The sequence below is a fragment of the Heteronotia binoei genome, unplaced genomic scaffold (assembly GCF_032191835.1).
Source record: "Heteronotia binoei isolate CCM8104 ecotype False Entrance Well unplaced genomic scaffold, APGP_CSIRO_Hbin_v1 ptg000314l, whole genome shotgun sequence".
In the NCBI taxonomy this organism is placed as follows: domain Eukaryota; kingdom Metazoa; phylum Chordata; class Lepidosauria; order Squamata; family Gekkonidae; genus Heteronotia; species Heteronotia binoei.
In genome coordinates, this window is record NW_026800014.1 from 1,065,216 (window position 1) to 1,076,078 (window position 10,863).

Genomic DNA, 10,863 nt, shown 5'->3' on the forward strand with positions numbered 1-10,863 from the left:
ATTAATTTTTAAAAATAAAGATGGAAGATATATCACCGTAGAGGTGACAATGGAGGCGAAAAAAACGTTATTATTAGGATTATATGCGCCCAACGGAGAGAAAGATAAGTTTTTTAAAGACATAAATCGACAATTGGATGAAAAGACATACGATCAGGTATTGATGATGGGCGATTTTAATGGGACAATACAAAATAATATTGATAGATCAAGCCAAAAGAAGAATGATAAAGAAGGAAAGCTACCCAATTCTTTCTTTGAGTTGATTAAACAGGAAAATTTAGCAGACATTTAGAGAAAGTTTAACCCTGAAGTAAGAGACTATACATTTTTTCCAGCGAGACATAACTCTTTCTCTAGAATAGACATGTTATGGGGTTCCCAAAGCTTGGGCCTCATAACAAAAAAAATTGAGATTCTACCAAAGGTTTGGGCGGACCATAATCCAATATGCTGGTCTACAAAATTGCAAAAGAAAACAAGAAGATGGAGAATTAATGAGGATTTACTACAAGATAAAGATATTGTGGCATTCTTAGAAAAGGAGACTGCAGCATTCTTCCAAATAAATGAAACGGATGATATGGAATTTCAAACAGTATGGGACACCTACAAAGCAGTAATGAGAGAACTATTAATCACATTGAATAATAAAGATAAAAGAGCAAAGGAAGAAAGCTTGTCAGCATTGCAAAATGAAATAAATTAAAAAGAAAGGGATTTTTAAAAAGGCCAGGGAAAAAGAAATTAATGAAAGAAATTACGATATTACCATCCCAAGTTAAGCACTTGATGAACAAAGAATTAGAATGGAACTTAAAAAGTCTGAAACAGAAATCGTTTGAAAGTGCGAATAAACCTGGTAAATATTTGGCCTGGCAATTGAAGAAAAAGAAAGAAAATAAAACTATAAATAAAATAATGGTAAATGTGAAAGCATTAGTAGACCAAGAAGGAATCAAAAGAGAATTCTTTAAATATTATTCAAATTTATTTAAAGGTGTGAACATTAGGAAAGAAAAAGTGGAAGAGTATCTACGGAATATCCAGGTGGCACCTTTGACGGAATATATGAAAAAGACTTTAAATGACCCAATAGAGAAAATTGAAATAGAAGCAGCAATAAAAGCAATGAAAGAAGGCAAAGCCCCAGGGCCAGATGGATTTACATAAAAATTTTACAAAACTCTTAAGGATGAGATAACACCCAAACTGTTGAAATTGTTAAATACGATAAGAGAAGAAGGGAAAATTTCAAATACTTGGAGGGAAGCTGTAATTTCTTTGATTCCTAAAGAAGATAAAGATATCACAAATGTAAAGAATTATAGACCAATTTCATTGTTGAATAATGATTATAAGATCTATTCAAGAATTTTAGCAGAGCGATTGAAGCAATATTTGATCAACTTTATAAACAAAGACCAAGCCGGATTTCTTCCTAAAAGACAAATAAGAGACAATGTAAGAGCTGTTATTAATGTTCTGGAATACTATGAGAAACATCCAGAAAAGGAAGCGGCCTTATTTTTTGTTGATGCAGAAAAAGCCTTTGACAACTTGAACTGGGACTTTATGTTTGCAGTAATGGAAAAAATAAACTTAGAGGAACAATTTATAAAAATAACAAGAGCAATATATATGGATCAACAAGCAAAATTGTGCATAAATGCAGATCTTACCAAAGAATTGAAAGTAAGTAAAGGAACAAGACAAGGATGTCCGTTATCACCATTGTTGTTCATAATGACTCTTGAAATTTTGTTACAACAAATACAAATAGATGAAGAAATAGAAGGACTAAAAATTAGAAGATTCTCTTACAAATATAAAGCTTTTGCAGATGATATAGTGTTTATATTGGAAAATCCGATTCAAGTTTCACCATTGTTGCTAGCCAAGATAAAAGAGTATGGAGAATTAGCAGAATTATATATAAACAAAGAGAAATCGAAATTCTTATGTAAAAACATGCAACCAAATAAAATAAAAGAATTACATAAGGTGATGGGTTGTGAAGTCACTACTAAAGTCAAATATCTTGGAATAGAGATAACAATGAAGAATATTGATCTATTCAAAAATAATTATGAAAAACTGTGGTGTAAGATGGACAAAGATTTGATGAAATGGAATAGGCTTAACTTGTCCTTACTGGGCAGGATAGCTGCAATCAAGATGAATATTTTGCCAAGAATAATGTATTTGTTTCAAACTATCCCGATTGTAAAAGATGCCAAACAATTTAACAAATGGCAAAGGAAGATTTCTGACTTTGTTTGGGCCGGAAAGAAACCAAGGATTAAGATGAAGATTTTAATAGATGCTAAAGAGAGAGGGGGTTTTCAACTCCCGGATTTAAGATTGTATCATGACGCAGTTTGTTTGACATGGATCAAAGATTGGATAATGCTGTTAGATAAAAAACCTTTATGGTTAGAGGCTCATGGGAATAAATTCGGCTGGCACGCGTACATGTATTATGGGAAGAATAAAATGGATGGTTTCTTCTCTCACCACTATATCAGAAATAGTTTACTAAATACTTGGATAAAATATAAGAAATATGGGGACGAGAGAAAACCGCTATGGATAGTGCCAGCAGAAGTAATAAAAATAACAGCTGAATCCGATGAAGAAAGAGAGATGTCATATAATCAACTGCTCAAGATACAAAGAGACAAAATTGAATTAAAATCCTCAGAAGAGTTAAATAATAAGTACGATTGGTTCCAAATGCAACAAATCAAAAGCTTGATGGAAAATGATATCAAATCGGAGGGAATCAGACGAGAACAAACAGAACTGGAAAGGGTCCTGCTTGGAGACAATGAAAAATTGATATCAAAAGTATATAAATTATTGAAATGGTCTACAGAAGACGAAGTAGTAAAATCTCAAATGGTTAAATGGGCAATCAATGTGAATAGAGAAATACAAATGGATGCATGGGAGCACCTTTGGAAGAACTCAATGAAGATCTCAACTTGTCAGAGTATAAAAGAGAACTGTTTCAAGATGATGTATAGGTGGTATATGACTAGAAAAAACTGGCTAGGATGAGTAAGAAAATGTCGGATAGATGTTGGAAATGTAAAAAACATGAAGGTTCTTTCTTCCATATGTGGTGGACTTGTGAAAAAGCGAAAGAGTACTGGAAGATGATACAACAAGAAATCTCCAAAATTTTGGGTTACGATTTTAAGAAAACTGCAGAGACGTTCTTGCTTGGATTACAATTAGAAAAATTTCCAAAGGAAGACAGGACTCTAATTTGGTACTTGCTATCAGCTGCTAGGACACTGTATGCGCAGCTTTGGAAGCAAGAAAAAATACCAGAGAAATGGGACTGGACTATGAAAGTTTTATCATGGAGTGAAATGGACAAACTAACTACAACGCTAAGAGACTATGATTTAGAGATATTCAAAAAGGAGTGGAAGAAATTTAAAGGATATATGGAGAAAGAGTGGAATGTAAAAAGACATTGGACAATTTTTTAGTATTAATGAGGAAAATATATATATATATATATATTGAACTTTGATCAGTTAGTAGTACCTTTAGTATTGAACTTGAATCTATAACTTCGGGGAAGTCAATATTGGAGGGATGGGGGATTGAAATGCCATATGGGTTAGTACTGAAAATTTATAATAAAGATTTGTAACCATATGTTATCAATAAATTGTTAAAACACAAGAAATACTGTGGACCTAGACAGTGCCTCATATGAACACAATGTGTACCTTGGATCTTTACCAGAACAGACTTAATGGCTGAGGCTCATGGGGTGTTCAGGTTGTTCAGTGGACAATATGGAAATTGTACCCTGAAGATAAACATTTTTATAAAATGCTGAAGTTGCCCAGATAAGCTGTTTACCATCCAGTTCTATGCATGTAAAAGTGAGGAAGGCAGTAATAGGATACAATCTCAAAAATGATAAAATGATCTCGGTCCGTATCCAAGGCAAACCATTCAATATCACAGTAATCCAAGTCTATGCCCCAACCACTGACACAGAAGAGGCTGAAGTGGACCAGTTCTTTGAAGATCTACAACACATTCTAGAACTAACACCAAAAAAAAGATGTCCTCATCATGGTACGGGACAGGAATGCCAAAGTAGTAAGTCAAAAGGTAACTGGAACAACAAAATAACTTTTTGATTATTGTGACTTACTCTAAACTGATATTTACAGTACAATCCTAAACCCAGTCCTAAACCCAGTTATACCATTCTAAATCCATTGACTTCATAGAATGACACTGAAAGGATTTAAACTTAACCTCTAGCTTCTGTGTGCTACCACACTTTCTGCTAGGGACCAACACGCCATATAAACATAGACACTGATCTGGGGCATTACTGGACTCTGATGGGCTTTCTCATTTAATTTCACAAAGGGGTTGAGGGATCTCTGCATCACTATACAAATGAGAAGAAGAAGAAGAAGAAGAAGAAGAAGAAGAAGAAGAAGAAGAAGAAGAAGAAGAAGACTGCAGATTTATGCCCCGCCCTTCTCGCTGAATCAGAGACTCAGAGCGGCTTACAATCTCCTATATCTTCTCCCCCCACAACAGACACCTTGAGAGGGCTCTCACAGCACCTGCCCTTTCAAGGACAACTCCTGCAATAGCTATGGCTAACCCAAGGTCATTCCAGCAGCTGCAAGTTAAGGAGTGTGGAATCAAACCCAGTTCTCCCAGATAGGAGTCCACACACTTACCACTACACCAAACTGGCTCTCTCATAGTCTGTCACCTGGACAGAGAGGAAACAACTGGAATGCCATTTCTAGCCCTGGCATAATGGCAATTACTCTGGACAAGCAAAGAAACTAGTACATCTGCTGCTTAATGTCAGGTTCCCTGACAATGGGGTCAGAGTGTCAAGATGGTTGTGCTGTATTTGAGGTATGCACCCATTCAGTCATTTCTGTTTCTTTGCATTACATACCATTATAATGTGAACCGTGTATTCATTTTTCACCTTGCTCAAACGTGTATCCAATTGTGCCTATTTTGGCAGTTTGAACATATATATATGAAGCTGCCTTATACTTTATCAGACCCTTGGTCCATCAAAGTCAGTATTGTCTTCTCAGACTGGCAGCGGCTCTCCAGGGTCTCAAGCTGAGGTTTTTCACACCTATTTGCCTGGACCCTTTTTTTGGAGATGCCGGGGATTGAACCTGGGACCTTCTGCTTCCCAAGCAGATGCTCTACCACTGAGCCACCGTCCCTCCCCTTTTCACTTGCTGTAACTTTTCACAAGATGCATTGGAGGAAGACTTTAGCAGTGGAACTGTTATCTGGTAGCCATGTCTAACTGTTATCTGGTAGCCAAAGCCAATGTCTGGCTTTGGCCAGATGACCTTGAGCACTCAGAGAAGACTCTCTACGCTATATACCTATCCCTGGGAACCTAACTGACGGGGCTGGCTTTAGCTTGCATGCCTTTTTGCTTGGTATATTATTGGTTCTGTTTCCAAGTTACTGTATTCTTGGCAATGGCTCCATAGCATGAAGGTCCATTGCTCTGTATTGGTCTCTAATAAACTTCTGACCATTTTCATATGAGCTGAGTTGACTGGTATCAGTAACTGGCAAAACTTCATACTTAAGACAGAATCTGTTCACAGCCTCATAAGAATAGCCACAGCATCAAGTTTCAAGAGTCACTCTATCTTTGTTCCTCTTGTCATATGTATCCAACAAGTATACAATGCTAACGCTGTGCTTTCCTATGCTGTCTTTGAAGCATCCTCGCTGCTTATCTGGAGGGAGGGTGGCATGTCTGGGAACTTGCTAGTTACTATGCAACCAAGGTCAGGGGAGCTGGAGGAGATGTAACCGAAGGGTGATAACTAGCACCTGGGGTGATGACAGAATAATAGTGAACCTGCGCAAAATCCCTGCTTTAGCTTGGCTTGTTTGGCTTGAATTGCAACAGTCAGGGCAAGGGGTTATAAGAGCCAGGAACTGGCGGGAGAGCCAGTTCCAACAACACCTGTATCTGCCTATGATGCTGAAATAAAGATCTTGAACACTACTTTTTTTTCCCTTGCCTCTGGGTCTGACATTTTGTCGGAACTGTACCCATCCCTGACCGGCCTGAACCCAGACTAATGATGTCTGGCAAACAGGATCAGACTATGGGGACAACCAAAACCACTGAGGAGGAAGAATCAAAGCCTGAGGGGCCGAAGGTCACTAATGCCACAGTGATGGTTCGGAGAAAAGAGTGGGGTTCTATGGATTTCCAGGAGAGTGTTATTGAAGATCTGAGAGAGGAACCCCTCCAGCACCACTGACTCTTGGGACTACAGAGGTCCTACCACCCTTGGGGGTTCCAGGGCAATGAGAGCAGAGGAGAATACCCCAGGGCGAGTGGCAATGGGTGCAAGAAGCCCTCACCAGCCAGAGCAGCCAACTGTGTGAGGAGATGCAAGACATGCACGCCTTCTTGATCCAGGAGATGCGCAACCTCACCTGGCAACTGCAGATGGTGGTGGAGCAGGTCGCAGCCGCACCCTCCCTACAAGCGCTGGTGGGGGGTGACCAGCCAGTACTCCCAGCGAGGGGAGAGCCACCCGTGAGAGGAGAACTGCCCACAGTGGGTAAACCGGCCCGCAGCCCCAACCTAGACCAGAGGAACCTGTCCCGGTGACAGGCAGGCAGTAACTGGCAAAACTTCATACTTAAGACAGAATCTGTTCACAGCCTCATAAGAATAGCCACAGCATCAAGTTTCAAGAGTCACTCCATCTTTGTTCCTCTTGTCATATGTATCCAACAAGTATACAATGCTAACGCTGTGCTTTCCTATGCTGTCTTTGAAGCATTCTCGCTGCTTATCTGGAGGGAGGGTGGCATGTCTGGGAACTTGCTAGTTACTATGCAACCAAGGTCAGGGGAGCTGGAGGAGATGTAACCGAAGGGTGATAACAAGCACCTGGGGTGATGACTGAATAGTAGTGAACTCACGCAAAATCCCCACTTTAGCTTGGCGCACTTGGCTTGAATTGCAACGGTCTGGGCAAGGGGTTATAAGAGCCAGGAACTGGTGAGAGAGCCAGTTCTGACAACGCCTGTATCTGCCTATGATGCTGGAATAAATATCGTGAACACTACTTGTCTTTTCCTTGCTGCTGGGTCTGACATCAAGTAGCAGCCAAGTTGTTTCAACACTTGCAGAGTCTATTGCTGCCTGAAGCCCCCTCCATTCCTTTTAGTCTGCTCAGGAAATAGAGAAAGCAGATGGATATATCTGGACGTCCCTAGCTGATCATAAAGACTAACAGACTGCAGCTTAGGCAGGCCATTTCTCTGGATGATCATAGAGATCATAGCATAGTTAGCTAACTAAAGCAGCCATTTTTATGTCTGGTTGGAGGGGATATTCCAGGACTCAGTGACTGCCTCATAATAGCAAAACAGACTGTATCTTCTGCAGGATCAGGAAGAGTGGGGTGTTCTATCTGCCACCCTCTTTGTGCTGCCTTTTTGTGTTGTATGTGAAGCTGGAAGAGAACTTCATAAGAGTATCCACATGCTTGAAGGATCATCACTTCCTGTATAAACTTATACTCCAGCTGATGAGGTTCTGAAGGCAATTTCTTCTGACTGGACCTCTTGGGTGTAGGAGTCTACTTATCAGGCAGGATCAAGAGCCTTCTGCAACAGTTTCCTCCTTCTTTACAATGGACTTCCTGAGAAGGTTTTAGGATACCATTCTTGATGGCTTTTCATAGGATGCAGAAGCTGATTCTTTTTTAGTAGGTACATTTTGCTGAAATATTTTACTATGAAAAGCTTAATGGCTGGCTTTGTCTAATTTGAATTTTTTTCTTTAAAACTCTGTGTTTAGGGTTGCTATTCCCTAGATCAAGGTGGGGGTTCCCCTGTTTTGTGGGCTCCTCCCTCCCTTCAGCCAGTTGACCTGTGGGGAAAACTCCCAACTGCAAATGCTCCCAAATGTGGTGCAATGATGTCATCCAGAAGTGGCATCATCATACTGCTGATGTCACATGGTGACACTAGGTTTTTTGCAACCCTAACCCTAGCCCTGTGGCAAAACCAAAGAGTTTCCCCCAAAACCTAAAGTAACGCCATGCCATCAATGACATGATGATATCACTTCCTGACAACATCATCATGCTATGCACAGAAGATTCTAGGGAGGACCAGGGAGGCCCCCCCTACCAGATCAAAGGCTTCACAACCTTATCTGTATTCTAAAGGAACAAGGTGGTAAGGAGAATGCAACAAAGAAAGGAGGGAAGTAGGAAGTATGACTATAATAAAGGGTCAAGGGACTGGAAAAAATGTGTGACTTTGAGAAGAAAGGAGGAAGAGAGATGGGTTTCATGCAGGGCTTTTTTGAGCAGGAACATACAGGAACACAGTTCCAGCTGGCTTCGCCATGGCTCCAACGCAATAAAAAGACTCTGGCAGAGGGCAGGCACGAGGCAGCCACCAACTCTCAGACCACGCACTCTGTCCTCTCTGCTGCCTCCAGCCTCCAACAGGCTTGTGAAGAGAGTGAGAGATGTGGAGCCACCCATGAGTGCTCCCTCCCAGAAGAAGCTGAGCCTGCCACTGCCCGCTCTGCCACACATGGCTTTCTCTCTCTGTCAATGTTTTTTGGGGGGTGAAACAAGGTCTCTCATTGGGTTGTGTGAGAACACACATCCATGAAATACAGCTGATGACACTGTACTGTTCTGTATCAATATGCGGAAAGTAACCTACTGAATGGGTGATGTCACTTCTGGTGACACCAGGGGTGTAGCCTAATATGCAAATGAGTTCCTGCTGGGCTTTTTCTACAAAAAATGCACTCGTTTCATGAATTGACAGGAAATGATCTGTCAGATCTTTGACAGAGAGAGGGGGATAGGATAGGGAGAGAGATGCCCAAAGGCCAGAATGTTCTTTAATTCCCTCCCAGGATCCTGCCGTGGTCCTTTCTATTTAGTGAATGACACAAATGGAGTAAGTAGTGTGCAGTTATAGACTCTTAAGAGTTAACTGAGTCCAGTCAATGATAACCTGTTATAATTGATGTCTTCTGACTCTGAAGACTAGTTTATACACATAAATGACCATATCTGATATCTGCTAAATGTTTCTGTATGAAGGGATCACGTGGGGTAGTGTGTTGTGGGAACAAGTGCCCTATGGATATACACCTACTTGTGACTGCCACAGTCTGAGTGGCTCCAATTGTCTCTGCAATAACAGAAATCACAGGGCAGATAGTACATCCATGGAGCATTGGTTCATACAAATAAAGTTCTCCTTCATCCAAGAACACTTAGTAGGGAATTCTTGGTGCCCATTGTCATAGGTAAATGAGAGCTGACATGTAATCCAAGTATCTGTGATTGAGATCAATGAGTAGATAGCAGGGGCTGGTGAGGGGAAAGCAGCAGGGTTCTTAATCCTTGGCTGTCAATTCTAATGAGCACAGTTGGTCAGAATAATTAGAGCTCAATACTCTAATAATCAGAGTGAAAAGATTCCCAAGATTCCAGCAAGCTGCAGGGAACAGAGCTTTGATTTGGGTTATTATATCAATCCAGCTCCATGCAAAGTGCTCCAGAGAATTTTGAACTAGATGCAGTAGAATAATTTTTTCCCTGCTGCCTGACTAATTCCTCTTAGTCTCTTTTGACCTGAAAAGGAAAACATTGCATGCAAGCAGAATTAGCCCACAAACATAAGCAGGCTGTAAACAAAAGCTGCCAGTTTTTAAATGAATAAACTAAGGCATAATTACAGATTTTCAACATTGTGGTTTTTTAAGTATGAAGTGGTTGATTTAACAAACATTTTCTTATTTGTTTAAAGGCCCCCTGACTATCAATTAGTTTAAGAGATATCTGGAAAGCAATACTTGGTAAAGAATGAATTGACTCTCAGTGACATCACCAGTTCACTAGATGACTGTCTAAGAATACCCTTAAGACTACTTCAGAAAACCTTGGCATCAGACTACTTCATCTTTAGGTAGCCAGTCAGAGCCCCTTGTCAACATATGCAGGTGGTTTTCTAAGAAATTGTAGGCCCTTCCTTAATACAACTCTACAGGGCAGCGCAGGAATGCAAAACTATTCCCAATCTGAAAAGTTTGCATACCTGTTAAACATCTAGCCCAATGATATAGTTTTTTTTAAGCCATGCAGCCAAAAGGCACTTCTTTTGATAGTTAATCAAATTTTAAGAACAAGAATTTGACAGATTTGGAAGTGGGGGTGCTGGAGGGAAGACAATTAACACAAGGTATTATGAGGAGGTGTTTTGGGTTAAAACAGTAATATGTTACTGCACATGTCCTATCATGGATTGTTAGTTTTGGCAATTCTCTTCCAATAGAACATTTCTGAATTATTGAATGTTCAGATGTGGTGACTGCAACTGACTTACTGCAAACCAAATCTCCAGCAGATAGATCCCAGTAGGCAGCCGTGTTGGTCTGCAGCAATAGAACAAAGCAGTAGACAAGTGCACCTTTAAGACCAACTAAGTTTTATTTAGAATGTAAGCTTTTGTATGCTCTAAAGCAGACTTCATCAGACAAAATGGGAATGGCAAGCAGCAATTCTTAATATAAGTGGGCAGTGTTGAATCATGGGAATGCTAAAAACATTCCAATGATTCTACACTGCCCACTTATATTAAGAATTGCTGCTTCCATTCCCATTTTGTCTGATGAAGTCTGCTTAAGAGCATACGAAAGCTTACATTCTGAATAAAACTTAGTTGGTCTTAAAGGTGCACTTGTCTACTGCTTTGGTGAATCTCCAGCAGTTCTAGCTTTCATAAGTCAAGTAGAGGAAAGTTCACCCATCC